The sequence below is a fragment of the Malurus melanocephalus genome, unplaced genomic scaffold (genome assembly GCF_030028575.1).
Source record: "Malurus melanocephalus ecotype Western Australia unplaced genomic scaffold, MMel_1.1 scaffold_0, whole genome shotgun sequence".
NCBI lineage: Eukaryota > Metazoa > Chordata > Aves > Passeriformes > Maluridae > Malurus > Malurus melanocephalus.
Window position 1 is genome coordinate 10,094,854 of NW_026623232.1, and position 15,820 is coordinate 10,110,673.

The window sequence follows — 15,820 nt, forward strand, 5'->3', positions numbered from 1 at the left end:
TACTGAAATGTTCATTTTTAGCTGAATCCACAGGCTAAATTTTGGTGCAATGTTCTTTCCCTTAAAGATGGCTGCTGTTACTGGATCAAAGCTTTTCCAGCACTCCTTCACCTGATGACTACGCTGGAGAATAACATAAAAAAATACTGATGAAGCACATTAAAGATTTTAAGCATATTTTCTCTTCATTCAGAAGTCACTTCTTCTGCAGGAAATCACATCTCCTTAAATTTTGCTCTGAATAAGAAGAGTTGTCAGGTTGTTTTCACCTGTCTGAGCAAAAGTTCTAGAATTGGGCTGCATTGTCCCCTGTGCTGGTGCATTTTATCTTTGTAGTTGAAGGTCCCAGTACATTGTCAGAAGAGATCCCCATCTGGGGTGTTCACAACCAGTAAGGAAGCATACCCCAGGTTACCAAACCAACGGAAATTTAGCAGAAAAACAAAGGAAGAAGAATCAGGCAGGATTTACTGGCAGGAAAAAGTGAAATTTGATGAGGAGACTGCTCYGTGCCTCTGAGAGATAGCTCTCATTTGGAATTTCAGCACCAGAAAGAGTAGCCATTTTTGGCTCTAGAACAAACCCTTCTGAAAGCCAGATTTTGCTCCAGGTCAGGTACAGGCTTGGAGCAAATAACATAAACTTAACAGTTTCATTGCATTGCAGGGCATGCAAAGCTCCAGTGTACCTTCTGATTCCCAGTCTACCACTCAGTGTTAACAGAATTCAAAAGCTTAAACTAGAACTCATCCTAAAGCACTGAGTTTCATCTATTTCAGGGTTTAATTGGGATTTTTATATACAGTTTCCAGATGGAGTCATAAGTCAGGCCATCATTACCCAACTAAACTTTACCCAAAGGTCCCAGAATTTCAGTGAACCTCCAAACAGACCCCAACCTGTTCAAGTTTCCCATGCAATCTGGAACAATGGGAATTTCCATTCTGTGGCTTGGGGCTTTGCTGATGATCTTTCTCAAAGTGCTTCCTTCATGCACATGCCTTCCTTCTCATTATAGCTTATACCAATCTGAATAAACAGCAATAAATATTGAGATWATTTCATGAAAAGTTAGATGTCATCATCTTCCTCCCCATCCTGTGTTCATAAGTGACCGGTGACATACGGTTGTGTTTCACTCACACCACTTGTCAGAGGAACCTGACAACTAGAGAGAAGCACAAGTCTCAAAGAGAATAAATGTTTATACTGAAACTAAGTAAATATGACATGTAATTTATCAAAAGCATAAATACAAGCAATGCCAACATGTCTTTTTCCTCTAAAATGATATATTTTACTAGAGGGATATTTCAGATTTTTTACTAAGTGCCAAGGTTAGTTTAATACCTTTCTATCTACAGCRTATGGGTCATATGATATCACACATTTTTTGCATCACCAATAAAACAGCCCATTAATCAAACATGCCACCATAACCTCCAACAGCATAAACTGGAAAATGTGCTTAATATTTTGAGTGGAATTATTTGCTTGAAATGCTCTTTTTTGGTATAATAAACATCTGTTAATTTTAACAYTGGTCAAGCACGCCAACAATTATCGTAAATCTCTATTTATGTGAAGACTTCACTAGAAATAAAAAAACAGTCTGTGAATACATTTATCTTCAAATTATCTGATGTGGTTGTATTTATTTTTTTCCATCAGCTCAACTGTGCAAGTTTAGAATAGAGTCATTGTGAAATAATATGTATTATTTGTGTAATTATGATATTTCACCCAGGCTCCATCAGTCTGTAGCGGTCTACTAGAAATCAAAATCAAATTAATACACAAACAGATAATTTTCTTTATAAAWTCTCATATGCTGTAATGAAACATTTGTGTGAGGAAGGAAATTATACACACTGTTCAGAATTCTCAATTCAGCCTTTGGCTTGTAGCAGYTTCAGATTTTGAAAACAGGCATAAAAAATAGGTACAGAATTTACCAGTATTTTAACATAAAGCACGTTAAATAAAGTATATGGAAATACTTTTTRTCTTACACAGAGAAAAGGAGGGGATCTGAATTCTGTTATTATTACTGTGCTAAAGAAAATACTTAATTATTTTCCATACATTTACTTTAATCTCTCTGGCAAACATGAGTGCTCAGATAAATATGGGGTTTGTTAGTCTCCATCCAGARAACAAAACCTCTCCTTTTGTCTAGCAGATTTCATCTCCAGCACTCAAATAGGGACTGAATGAAAAGCCTCGAAAGCATAGGGTTGGTTTTGAGTTGTAAMTAAGTCTTTTTCAAAACAATGAGAAATTGAGGCTATGAGTAAGAATTCTCTAACCAAGAAGAGTTTGACAAATTAAAGCTATCSTTATCTTGCTCACAGGTATTAGTTGTCTGTCATGAAAGTATATCCAAATAAATAAGCATGAAGAAGGGCTGTATGTGTGAGAATAAGTTTGTATCCATTAGCACTGGAGACTTGATTCAGTATTTTCATTAACACAGCTCTCAGTCTCTTCCTCTTTTAGCATCCTGCAAAACAAATAGAAAAAATCCTTTCTACTTAGGGCTGTGTGAGACTAAAACATTCACGAGACACTATCAGGACCTACAATGAAAGGTGCTGTAAAATCAGAGAGAATTACTGCTTTTTATTAGAAAGCACATTCCATTAAAACTCCCCAACACTTTCCATTAAAATTATTATTAGGAAAGAAAGAACAAAACCCAACACTACCACATAAAAAAAAAAAAAAAAAAAAAAAAAAAAAAAANAAAAAAACCACATTAAGGAAGCTTGATCCACTTTCAGCTAAAATGAGAATTGACCTTACATTTTATTCAGTGCACCCAGGAATTTTTAAATTTTAGAAAAAGTTCAATAACATGTTGTTTGTTTTTTTTTTTTAATTTCAGAAGAGTCAGATGTAACCAAAATGAGGGCTTCTTCTGCAAATACTTACATGTGAACTCAGGTTTAGGAGGGTTTTCAGTGAAACAAATTGCTTGTATAAATTCAAGCAAGTGCATTCCTGTCTGTAGACTCAGAGTCCAAGAAACCATTTTTTRCCATTTCTCTGAACCATTGCTCCAAATCTGCTAGCAGTAACAAACTCCTGCTAGCTTTAAACAACTAACTCTCGGTAGTATTATTAAATCTTTTCATGCTGAAAAATAATTCTAAGCTCTGTAGATATCTTAATTTCATGAGAATTCATAAAAAATAATTTCCAAAATATCAGAACAAGAGAGGATGTAAGACTAAAAAGCRTAAAATTTACACTAGGTGTCTGCCTAATGTAAATTTTCATTAGGTGTCAYGTTATCCAGTTATTGTGAAATAATAAAATACATCCAATGAGTGCTATATTTTTTACCTCTGGGTTCTGATGACATGCACAATCTGTTAGAGTAATACTGTCACTAGCAACTCCTGATAAAAAATAGTTCTATTTAATACAGTTGGGTGCAGTTCACTCTCTCCATATTGTAAATATAACCCAGAATATCACATGAGAGCAACTAAATTATATAACTGCTCATGCAAACCTGTGCAAAACCCTTAACAGCCTCTCATAAATCTGGAATGTTCTGCTGTTTCTTCCCCTTCTCAAGCACCCAGACTTGGGTGCATTTCTTTTCACGTATTTTATTTAGTTGTACAGATCTTTTTCTCCACTGCTGTCAGTCAAGGTAGCGATGGGGTGAAGGTTCAGTATCAGTCACCGTGCACATCCGGAAAGCAGAACCTGCAGAAAATCCTTGCCATCAGCAAGAGGGAGAGTTGAGCTGCCTRCTTGACAAATGCTCCTTAGACCTAAATAAGGCATAAAGGAACAAMAACAATGCTTCAGAGAAGCAGTCTGTGGTAGACTGGATTTAAAAAGAAAGTATGGGAGGCCAGCACTCTCAAATGAAAACATTTAAAGTTTTGCTATTGTTCCTAAATAACAATAAAACACATAATAAAATCCCCACTCTGTAGGAAAATATTAAAATTTTCCCACATGAGTTGATAGCACTTCTGATAAAATTAACCGGTTTGGTTTTTTTTTTCCCCCATTACAAAATGGCAGTCCATTAAAACACTCCAGAAATCTGTCGATTTCCATGAACTTTGACCAAAAAACGTAGAACAGTATAATGARTAAGGCAAGGTCCAGGCTGCTAACAACTCCATTTTCTCATTACATAAGTAAATTATGCCATCTCTGTTTTCTCCAAAGCAAYGTTTTTCTCAGAATTTTTACTTTTCTGACCAGCTCGGGTACCCAACATCTGGTAGAGGACATTCATTARGACCTTGCTTCACCTGACCCTTGAACAGCTGTGTCGTGGTGAGGAGCAGGCAGAGATCTCCTGCAATAGCTGAAAGCAAAGGCATGGTTTAAATCCTCCAAGCTCTACAGTTCAGCCTCCCAGATGTTGCAGTGGGGACCTGTTCTGCTCTTCCTGAGGGACCTCGTGCTCTCTGGCTCCTGCAGCTGCCAGTGACACTGGGGCTTTGCTGGAAGGACCTGGGGTTAACTSTAGGTGCCTCAGTGGTAGATGAGTTGGCTGGTGGTACACACCTGGTTTGGAGAATTGTGTCCCAGTGCTCCCAAAAACTCCCTCCAGGACTCTGAACGTGGCCTTTTGTTCTGTGTATCCGAATGARGCAATATTCTGAATGTAACATCTGTTTAACCATTCCATCTCTATTCATATGGATTACCCAYGGTCTATTCCAGGGAGTGTTTCCTGTGGAAAAAATCATTAAGAATTAAATCTTAACCCTTTTTGTTCTCAGTTTTCTGGCTCATCCTTTTGTCCATTTATCTGCTGCTTTGATCCTGATGTTATCYAGCCATACTTAAACATCCTTTTTTATAATCTCCCCAGGTGTTGCTTCTGCCTTGACAGAGAGCACTTAAATTTTCTTTTGAGATACAGTCAGTGAAATATCTCAAATTCRGAAATTATACCAGTAGTGGATGAAAAAAAACATCTGTAGACATGTCTCTAACTACTGCACTGTCATCTACTGCTTTCTTCACATCTTCCCAGAATTTTCAGGTTCAAAAATGATACTATTTTCCTCTTACCTATCTGTTATATCTTCAGAGGTATTAAAAGCTTATCCTTGCATCATAAAACACAGCTGAAACTATTGCATCTAACTTCAYATGTTTAGTATTGGTAAGTACAAGCAGATAACAAAAAAAAAACAAACCAACAATCAAAACAACCCTTTCTGTCAACTGTGTTGGCACCTTGTCAGCCTTTCCAAGCACATAAGGATCTGTATTTCACCATAATTTTGTAGGACTGYAGAAAATAAGACCTAGAAGGTCCTGAGACCCTGTAATCGACCCTCTTGTCAAGATCTGCTGTATTAAAATCTTCCATCTTCCTTTCTTTGACTTCCTGAAATTTCAGTTGTACAGAGYTCATGTCACCTGAAATAAGACCACACCAGTTCACTTTCTGTATTTTTCCCTTTTGTCTTTCATGCTTTTAAAGAAAATTCACAGCTTTTTGCCTTGAGTGCAGGGATACAATACCAGTTTTAGTACTCTCAGTCTGAAGAGTTGAAATAGCTCTTAAGAAACTGCTTTTTTTTGAAGACCAAAGARACTTAATGCCTTGAAAAGGCCTCTGTTTACCTGAAAAACTTTGCTTATCCTTAGTCATTTTCCTTTTTGCTACCACCCAGAAGAGAAAAGCCTGAATTTAAGCTATGCTGTTTTGAGAAGCRTGTCAGTATTTTGACTGTACTCAAAACCTACTCATAAAATCTCTTGATCCCACAACCCAGACCAACATTTGATCAACACTTCTGCATCATATCAAGACATAATGAAACTGTCTCTCTTCTCTCTCTGTACAAAAAATATTTACATATGGCCCTATTCAGCTGTACTCTTTCCTTATTCATTTTGGACTCTATTCCAAAACTGTCCTTTGGTGCTGTTTTAGGGCGAGGAAAGAGGGAAAGTTTAGTAATGTTCTCCATGGACTCTTTCCAATCTGAGACATTACTAGTTTTTTCTTGCTGCCTCTTACCCTCTATTCTGTTGAGATAAACTCTCCCAAAAATATTCTATCTGCACCTTCCTACATGTAGATTCCCTTTTATTCTCAACATCACTCTGTGAAACATCCCTCCCTTGTTTTCAGCCATTTTCATTTGTTTTCATCTCTTATATTTAATTTGTTTCATAGGTTTATTCTTATCATACAAGATAAATCTGCCCTTTCTCCTACAGATATATCACATCCTGCCACCCTCATCATCCTTCCATTTAGTAACAACAGTTGTCTGGGACTTTAAAGAGAAGCTCCCCAATAAAGAAAATAGTTACATGATGCCTAAAGATGATTAAACTTCATCATAAACKTAGTCTGTTTATGTACAGTTAAATGAGGGAGTCAGTGTATAAAGCTGTTTGTGAATTTCAGCCCAGACTACTGTCTGGCACCAAGGAGCATTTCTATCTCGGTGCTTGGCCTTTTGGGGATTTGCCTGTTTGTTTATCCGCTTGCTAAAATTCCCTCTTCTTGAACCTGCTCAGCCCCAAACCTTGCAAAAATACACAACTGCCACCCCCCAAAAAAAAAACCAAAAACCAAAAACAAACAAAGCAACAACATAAACCAAGCGAACAAAACTAAGTAACATCATTTCAGTCACTGGACAATACAAGTTTGGTGAGCTGCTGACTGCAGCTCTGCTCTGTGCCAAAATACTTACAATTCTCTCCTTGTTTGTTAGTCCTGCCTTTGGCTTTCTTCTGCCAGTTCAGATCCATTAAGACCATATATTTTAACAATGATGATTTTACAGTCAAATATACAATGCATGAATTCATGGTGGTCAAACCCAAATGCACTCTCAAAATGCTAACGCTTAGGGAAATAGTCCAGAGGGGGGTTTTGTCATAATATTTATTATAGCAATACCACAGATTCTGTTAGCAAAACCACTGCTGTGTCAGCAAGTTCTGGAAACAATAATAAAAGGAAGTATAAATAAAATACATAAATTTAATTAAAGATTAAATCTTTGAGAGGAACCCCTCCTTATGACAAGTTTTGTGATTTTATCTTTGTGATATATCTTGTTTTTCTCTCCAATTTATATATTTTTTTTTAATCTGGGTGTTTATTTACAAACAGTAATTATTCAAAAGATGAAGGCTTAAAAAGTCACTGGATATGAAGCTATGCATCTAACAAGCAACCTTATGCCTGCTAYAATAATTGTACAAAAACACACCACAGAGGCAATTGGGTCAAAAAATTGAATCTCCCACATTTTTTGGTTRTTACTTTAAAACAGAATTCTTTTTCTATTTTGAAAGCAAGATAACCTTTTATTCTTGACATACACAAAGAAAAACATTTAATAAACAAACAASAAACATTTGAATATATATTATTGCTTTAATGCAAATGTTTATAATTTTGAGATGTTCTCCATGTTCCAGGGCTGCCTTGTTTCAGCACCAGGTCATGTTTTGAGATAATTCMATTGTTTCCTGCAAGTTCCTGTGAAAAGAACTCTGCTCACTTCAGAGACAAGTTACTCTATATCATCAAAGCTGTTGTTCTTACAGATATCCTCAAATAACATTGTAGACCTTGCAGATCCATGACATAAAACTTTTAGGATACTGCCACCCAATTTGAAATGCTTGCTTTTCAGAAGTCAGCCTGCACTGCAAGCAGGTGGGCAGCTGGAATATCTGGGGTCTCAGAGCAGCATGTTCCAGGAATCCAAGGTGGCTACAGATTAGGTGTCTCATCTAAGGTAGGTGACATGTGCCATCCTTCAGAGAARCCTCTCTATGCACTAAGGCTGTAGAGGGTATGATGAATTCAGGGAGAGCAGTAATAGTCCTAATTTTCAGTTAAAAATAAAGGAAAAAAAGAARAAGAGGGGGTGGTTTGTRTTCTGGTCCCAATGTCAGAACAGTCAGCAGCAGCCTAAGAGAAGTGAGTATGCAGTTTTGTGACACCAACCCACTCAAGGATGATATTATTGCTGGGGGGAATCTGAACCTGAGATTACCAGCTCCCAAACAGTGCGATTTCAGTGTTCATGGTCTGATGTCCACTGAGAATTTAATGACCTACTCTGGATCCTCAAAGCTGCTACAAATGTCCCTGAGATTTGAGGAGGGTACTAACTTATCAAGAATAGTCTGTAGAGAGATGCTAGCAGCAGGAAGTGTATCAGATCATTTCATTGCTTGCCTTAAGGGAAATGAGCAGGTAAGATAAAGGCCTGTGAAGTAATTGTCTCCTATTTCTCCTCAATTGTGTGGAGAGCAAGGACCACTGTGAATCTGAAATTGGAGCTTTGCTGTCAGGGCTGAAGCCTGGTTGCCTCCTCCAGGCCTTTGATTTAAACATGCCAGCATAAGCTGCTCATGGAACATCAGAGCTTGATGGGTGACAATGCCTTGTGAAGGATTTGGTGTGAATCATCTCGTGGTGTAACTGGGGCAAGGCTGCAGCTTTGACCGAGGGGTGTGAGCTTGATGTGTGTGAAAAACCCCACAGGTATGGAAGGAGGCCATCAGCTTTAGGGGCCTTGGAAAACCAGATAGATACAGGCAACAAATGTGTTACAGAAATGCCAGATCTCTGATGGGCACCACATTGCCTAGAACAATCTAAAATATCTGGGAGATGAACCCCAGCTGTGAAGCTTGGGCATGTGAATCCCAGTCTCATCATTTCAAATAAAAGATCAATTAGATTCTGAAAGGCCTATCTTGTTAAGTTTTGTGGGTTTATATRACAGAAATAAATAGAAGACTTTAACATGGGAGGACTTATGACTTTATTAATGGGATAATAAAATAATAAAATAGATAATGTGTTAAAACGTTAGTTTGAAGTATGCACAGACAAGGTAATAAAATGGTTTAAGTAGCCAATGTCCTTAAAAGATATTAGAGCAATCAGATTTTTAAAAGCATAGATTTTGAGGCAGAAGGTCAAGATTTTATGCTAATGCATTATGTTAATTAAAAAATTAAATTTACCAACTGACAGATAAAATAAGGTGTCTTGAGTATATTATGGACTGCATAATCTTATATTGCTAAGAAAAAGTATTGGCTTTATGGGCCTTTCTTTGGGAGCCAACCTAAAGTCTGGCAGGACAAGKAAGGAATTGAGAGCAGTTTTCCCAAAATAATTTTTCTGATACCAACCATTTCCATAGGTCCTGTCAAATCAAGGAGATTTTAAATATTATGAGGAACTGAAAACTTCAAATAATTACTTGATTTTCTCAACAGACTGGGAAATGGTATATTATTTCTTTCTCCTGCTGAAGTACACTGTGCTTGCTCTAATAATGTAAAACTMTCCATTGGAAAGTTTAAAGAGGTTTGCAGGTATTTAATAGATGTTTTGTTCACGGTTTCCCACTTAGCAGTCAGCTGATCCTGTTCTCACTTGGCAAGAGGACACATCTTGCAGTGTTTGTGTGGATGCTGGTCACTGCACTGCAGCCAGGAGCAGCTGTGTCCGAGCTCGCCTCAAACCAGCCCGTTCAGGAGCTGCAGCAGCTGGCCACCAACAGTGTGGAGCTCAGACCAGCAAACAGCCCAGCCATTGCCCTGCAGGAATGTTTCCCACGTCACGTTTAGGCTGTCACAGCTTTTGGTGTTGGAGCTCGTTAGCTGAAAATGAATCGCTGTGTCTGTAGTGTAGCAGCGTCATTACACACCTGTCCTGGCAAGAGGAAATCCCTCTCATCCTTTAACAAGAACAGAAACTGCATCTGTTCTGTGAACAACTTCCACTTGGGGAAAAGAGAAACTGTGAAGTCTTACTCTGGTAATTTAGGAAGGTATGAGAAAAATATCCCATGTCAAAGGCAGCAGCAGGGGATGGTGGTTTGTKTCTCTTCTAATACATCCCCTTTGATGGTGCTCTCACTGCGCTCTCACCTACACAGACCTGATCACTGGCACTGCCCCACGCCTGCTGTGCATTCCCCCTTCCTCACAAGCCTCTCCAGCACCTGCCACTGTCTCCAGTCAGCTCCACCTCTCAGCAGGGAGCACYAAGGATCAGGCAAATATGACCCTGACCCTTCAGACTGTTGTCCAGAGAAAGTGGCATTAGTTTTACAACTATCAAGTCATATCTTTGGTATCAGTCTKATGGATAAACACATCATCCTCCCCAACATGAATATGTAGAGCACTGACCCCTTTCATGCTTTCCCTGACAATGGCTTGACCTTTTGCTGTGTTTGCTGTGCTACCCAGTCCATAAATATTGTCTTTGTTTCTCTAAAAAGAGCAACAACACAACGTTGTCTCTGGCGAGGCTTTGCACAGAACCAGCATGTTTCACCAGACGTTTTGCTGAGCACAGCACTCACATGTGGTAAGGCTGACACAATGCTGCCATAGTCCACCAATGCAGAAAAGCAACTGAACATGCACAGCAGCCAAAGCTGAGATGCTACAGGGACTGTAAATACCATTAACACTTTGTTTAGATACACTAAAGGCAGGCTGCAGCTGAAGCAGATATTTGAAAAACATAATTTTGGCTTATAGACCTGAATTGCTTTCAGTAATTATATTAGATGCCTAGACCTGAGCTTTAAAAGAAAAAAAAAAAACCACCTCAACCGGCTCAGATTTCTTAATACTCGCCACTCTGGGTTTTGCTGTTTGTATTCTGCCTAACAGTTTGAAATAGCAATACTTACCATAGATTATGGGAAAATTTATTACTATATGGGCCCTCATAAGATCACATATTCTCTTACAGATGGATTTTGAATAGGATTACTTGCATTGTTACTGACAGATGTTTGACTAATGAAAACCTCTAAGGATGGGAGCACCACAACTTAAGGCAATCCATTCCAGTGCTTCACTCCCTTTACWGTTTTGGTTCGCATTTTTTTAACCTGATGGCTAACGTGGATYGGTCTCATTGAAGTTTAGTATTTCTCCAATGTATAGTGAAGTGTTAGAGTTTTGGATCTGATTTGATTTATTAATCAGCAAAACCAAAGTACCAGATGAGCTTGTTAAGAGCAGCAAATGTTTTTGCATTCCCCATTAATCAGATCTTTGAAAAAAAAAGAGAACACTTCTGGCAGCATATAGGAGGTTTTAAATTCTCTCMAAAAAAGCTATAGCACCTTCTACAGTAACAAAACAGAAATAGTTGCCACAATTGATTTACCTTCTTGTTYCTAGTCAAATGAGCTGCTGGAAATAATGTAGATGTGGGTGGTTAGGAAAAGAAGTAAAGAGCTGGTTGAAATAATCACAGTATCTTGAAACACAGAGGGGACTGAACCCCACAATTTTCTTTGTGCAGAAAGACAAGCTGAGGACGCTCAGCTAATATCTGTTAAAGTTAGGAAATATCTCTCTACTGTGATTAAATGGCGTCAGGGATGCATCATGTTATCAGACAGGGGATGGATTCCACTCAGTACAATTAAACATTTACCTTTCTTTGCACCCTCATCATTAATACAGCTCTCTGCCATGCTGAAATGGCAAAGTTATGAGCACACAATGATAGAACATCATGAGACACCTATATCTATCAAAGAAATAGCACAGAAATCAATAGGGCAGAGGAGGAGGATCCTGGGAATTCTCTGAGTGGATGAGGAAAATAGATATCTGCAGGTATGCCAACATCCTCATGTCTGTTGTGTGACAGATTGTTTCAGCACAGCTAAAGCGTTCACTTTATTGCTTTTTCTCCTATAGCTATAATGTAAACAACTCTCTGGAGGCCTTGTACTTGTTTCACTTAAATATCTGGCTTTTGGTCTATTGGAAAATACATTTCCCACCTACTTTCTTATCCTCCTGAAGTCACTTGGTTTTCATAACTGAATAATGTGACTGTTCTGCAGGAGATATAAACCCTTTCATATCCAAGTCATTGACACTAATCAAATATACTAATTGCCCAGGTTGGGAAAAGTACAACATGATAAATTTGAGAAACCAAATATTTGTGACTTAAGTCATTCCTAAAACAAAAATACAGTTAAAGACTGAAGCAATGAGAAACTGCTGTTGAACTTTTGAACAATCAGGGCACAATAATCCTGCATGTATTCAGACAGAATTGAGTTCTCACTATTACTAAAATGCATAATAATAAAAATACCTTCTATTTTRTTACTCTAAAATTGAAAAAGCCACACAAATTTTGTACAGATGTGATGTGGTAAAACTGCTAAATTGGATCAACTGAATTAAAAAACAATATAAGGTTCTGCTCAATCTGGAATTTTAATATTTACCTTTTCTTTTTTTACATTAACTGATAAAATTAAAGCAATATCATTTTGACCCAAAGCACTGATCTTCTTCATTTGAAAGAAATATGAATAAAATAATCTGTGATAATTTCAGAATTTTTTTTTGTTTAAGTGAGGACAGTAAATTCATTCCCTCAAGAGCAGCACCGCTACAGCTAATTGGCAATTTCCAAAAGTGAAATTTATTCTCAGTTAGCCCTATTCCAGATGTATAAGAATCACAGAACCAACCCTAAACTTTGCCAGGCACCAAAGAACCATTCAAAGGCAGCATGGGCAAAAAAAGCAGCTTAAGTATGAATAAGTGAAAACAAGAGAAGAGATAGATGCCAGCCTGGTGAACGAGGACAAGAATTAGGCTAGCTGTTAAATCCACAAAGCAGCCACCATTTGGGATTTTTTATTTCTACACTTTCCTGTTGCAAARCCTATTTATTTAAAAGATTTGTGTAACTCCTCACCCTCTTAATGCAGTTTTGCAAAAGGATCCTTACTATTGAACTACAGTGAGAATAGGAAAACCTGAGCAAAAGTTTTTAAAATGTCAATCACAAGAGAGTAGTAAATATGCTTATACCAAAAAGATTGCTGTTAATTTTAATGAGATTTTCTCATGTGGAACATTTACAAGTTTCAGTCCAATGGCTAAAGTGTAGATGTACTACTRTCAGTAATAATAATAAATTTCTTCTTTAATGTTGTACTATAAAGTAATTATAGGTGCATTTGATGTGGAAGCAATAGCTCTGGAGTTTACTTGCTTACTTTATTCAAAATATATTCAAGCCTAGCTGCCTCCCTGGACAGGTGTAGCTGTCCATATCAGCAATTGGAGATGATGGGATGCATCCAGGATTTTGGACACATTTGATTCCTCTGCTCAAATGATCCATTTACCATCAGGTGAACAGAGAATAAGGCTGGATGTTTTACCACTGGATCATTCAGTCATACTCACTGTCATCTGTAATTCTTCTTTTCTGTGAACCAATATAATTTCAGACCAATKGCTCAAGAGAGAGGAATGATGAAAGAAGCTCTGTGTTATTCATTGAAGAGTTCAAGAACTCAGTGTTGTATTGATGAAATACAGCAAACCACTGAAAGCAAAATGTTATCTGTTTATTCTTGCCTTCTGACCCTTCAAACAAAACAGTTCTTAACTGGTAACTAAACAGAATGACACAGATCTTTTGTGTGGAGACCAAAATGTCTTTGAGGCTTTACTTCATCAGAAAGACATTGTGTTATCACTTAAGCCTTACTTGATAAAAACAGAGCTAAATCTCTTGTCAGACATGGACTGAGATGTTATGGCATGTTATATCTTCTGATGGACAGAGAGGCATTAATTTGAATGCATTTAAGGTTTCTGGCAAGTAAAATTTCTTCTATGCACTTTCTCTTTCTTTCTGAGCCATAAAAGGAACATTTTATGCGAAGCAACAGGCCTTAGAACACTTAACAGCGTTGAGACCGGTCAGGAAAGAGGTGGCTGCTGGGCTTAGGGAGCAAGGGGGCCATGCAATGCTAGGAAGTCCAAGGTGACAGAGTCTTATTAACTCTTTTTTCTTCTTCTTATTAGGAACAGAGTGAGCTGATGACACTGGCTACTTCCCCAATCGCAGCTTTACAATCAAAACTTTACAGAGAGTTATGCGGGATACTAGAGATGGAAATAATATATTCCTGTATGCGTGTTGAACTTTGTTTTTTAATATTATTTGACCTGCAATGTCTGCTCTCTAGCATGAAGGATTAAATAGAAGTTGTTCTATTTCACYACAGTCTGTTTAAATGTTTGAATGAGCTTAATTCACTTCTTTGCTTGGTTGCACTTTCATAGCCTTTTCCCATCCACTTGTCAGCTCTCTGAAAGGTCCCTCTCAGACTGGCCAACGTGAATGCAATCAAATCATATGGGGAAAAAATCAAAAACAAAAAGCTGAAAAAATAAAGGACCTTTCCATCGTGCAATTGTGATTGAAATTTGCATGTATCCAAATATTTCCTTTGGTAAAGCTTTTCGCAGTCCCCTGTGCAAGGCAACAATCAGGTGTTAAAAGCAGATAAATGAAAGAATGGAAAATTCTAACACATTCCACCTGCATATTGGTTTTAACACAAACATCAATCATTTTCCAAGGTAATTAGTATAGTGCTGGCCTGCAGGGACCCAGCAAATGAAAAGGGTAAGATTTAATGCTCTGTGCAACGTGCATAATAAGCACATGCACATCCACACATATGCACACATCCATAGCAAAGGGGTTTTCACAGATAAAGAGCTTGCTGTTAAATCTCCATGTGAATGTGATAAATCTCTTAAGGCAAATTTAAGAACTAAAGAGCCACGTTTATATAGAGGCAAAACCAGGAAAAAAAAAACACTGATGTCCACACATTTCTCAAGGTTCACAGAACTAAATGAAATATGAATCTGGCTTAAGGTCCTTGCCAAGTTCTCAAGCAACAATACTTTCTTGATTAAACAAGGCTAAGAAGTACAAGAAGCTATTGTCCAAGCAGCTGGCAGCAGATTGATTAATAATAGCACTAGTAGACATCTGAGACGTGCTAAAAGTTATTGAATTCATTAAGCTAAATTCTGTTGCAACTTGAAATCACTAARAGCCTTGCCACTGATCACTGTTTAGACCAGCCTGTCATTAGTTCCCATACAAAAAAAGGCAATAAAGCAGTAGCTCCAAAAAACACTGAAAACCAGAATTGGACAGAACCCTATGAAACACACAAGTTATGAAACCATTTCATTTTAGAAGTGGAGGATGGATAACAACTCTAATAGCAATCAGAGTAAAAAGGCTTATGCTACAATTCACCAGACAGCTTTAATCCAAACATGCTATTAGCTAATACAGTAATACACTCATAACTTTATTTTTGTTTGTTTTTAGCACACACATGCACACTAAGGCCAAACAAACAAGACATTGACCTCACAGTCACATTTGGAGGTTCTAGTGTCCTTTTTGAGTCCATGCACAAGGGAAAATAAAACAACTTTCACTATTGTAATTAACATTAAAAAGCTGGAAAAGGATGTGCAAGCCACCATATAAACGATGTAGCATGCAAATGATGAAGAGCATGTTAGAAAAATATTTTTAWGAGTCCCTACAGTTTTAATTCCTTTTCTCCCTCCTTTTTTTTCCCCTTGTGTTGTCATTCTAATTGAAGTCACAAATGGCTCCTGACCCCAAAACCTCAAAGCATTTTGGTGAYTCGATGCAGGAAACTTAACACAYTTGTGATTATTGCTGCCCCAGCATYGTCARTCAGCTTGTGCCCTATGCAATTCAGAAGATGTGAGATWGTCCTGGCCATTGAGAAATTTGCCTACAACCAGCATAAGCAGCCCTTGCAGAGCAAAACACAGGTCATGATTAATATAATAAGCCCTGGGGGAAAAGGTCAAAAAAGAGGAGGGATTTCTTGCTTCCCTGAAATGCTGGAATGAGGCAGATTGMCCCTTTAATACTGCTCTGGGATGATATTGACTAAACTGAGAA

General features: G+C 37.7%; 1 long non-coding RNA gene across 1 annotated transcript; it reads right to left on the bottom strand.

Annotated features, from left to right (window-relative positions):
- Positions 1-990: 990 nt before the first annotated feature.
- On the bottom strand, positions 991-5,161 carry LOC130583447 (uncharacterized). The gene is made up of 3 exons (XR_008966431.1): positions 4,543-5,161; positions 3,521-3,788; positions 991-2,503 (listed from the first exon to the last, which is right to left on the bottom strand). It is a non-coding gene; the product is annotated as an uncharacterized LOC130583447 (long non-coding RNA).
- Between the last annotated feature and the right edge of the window lie 10,659 nt (positions 5,162-15,820).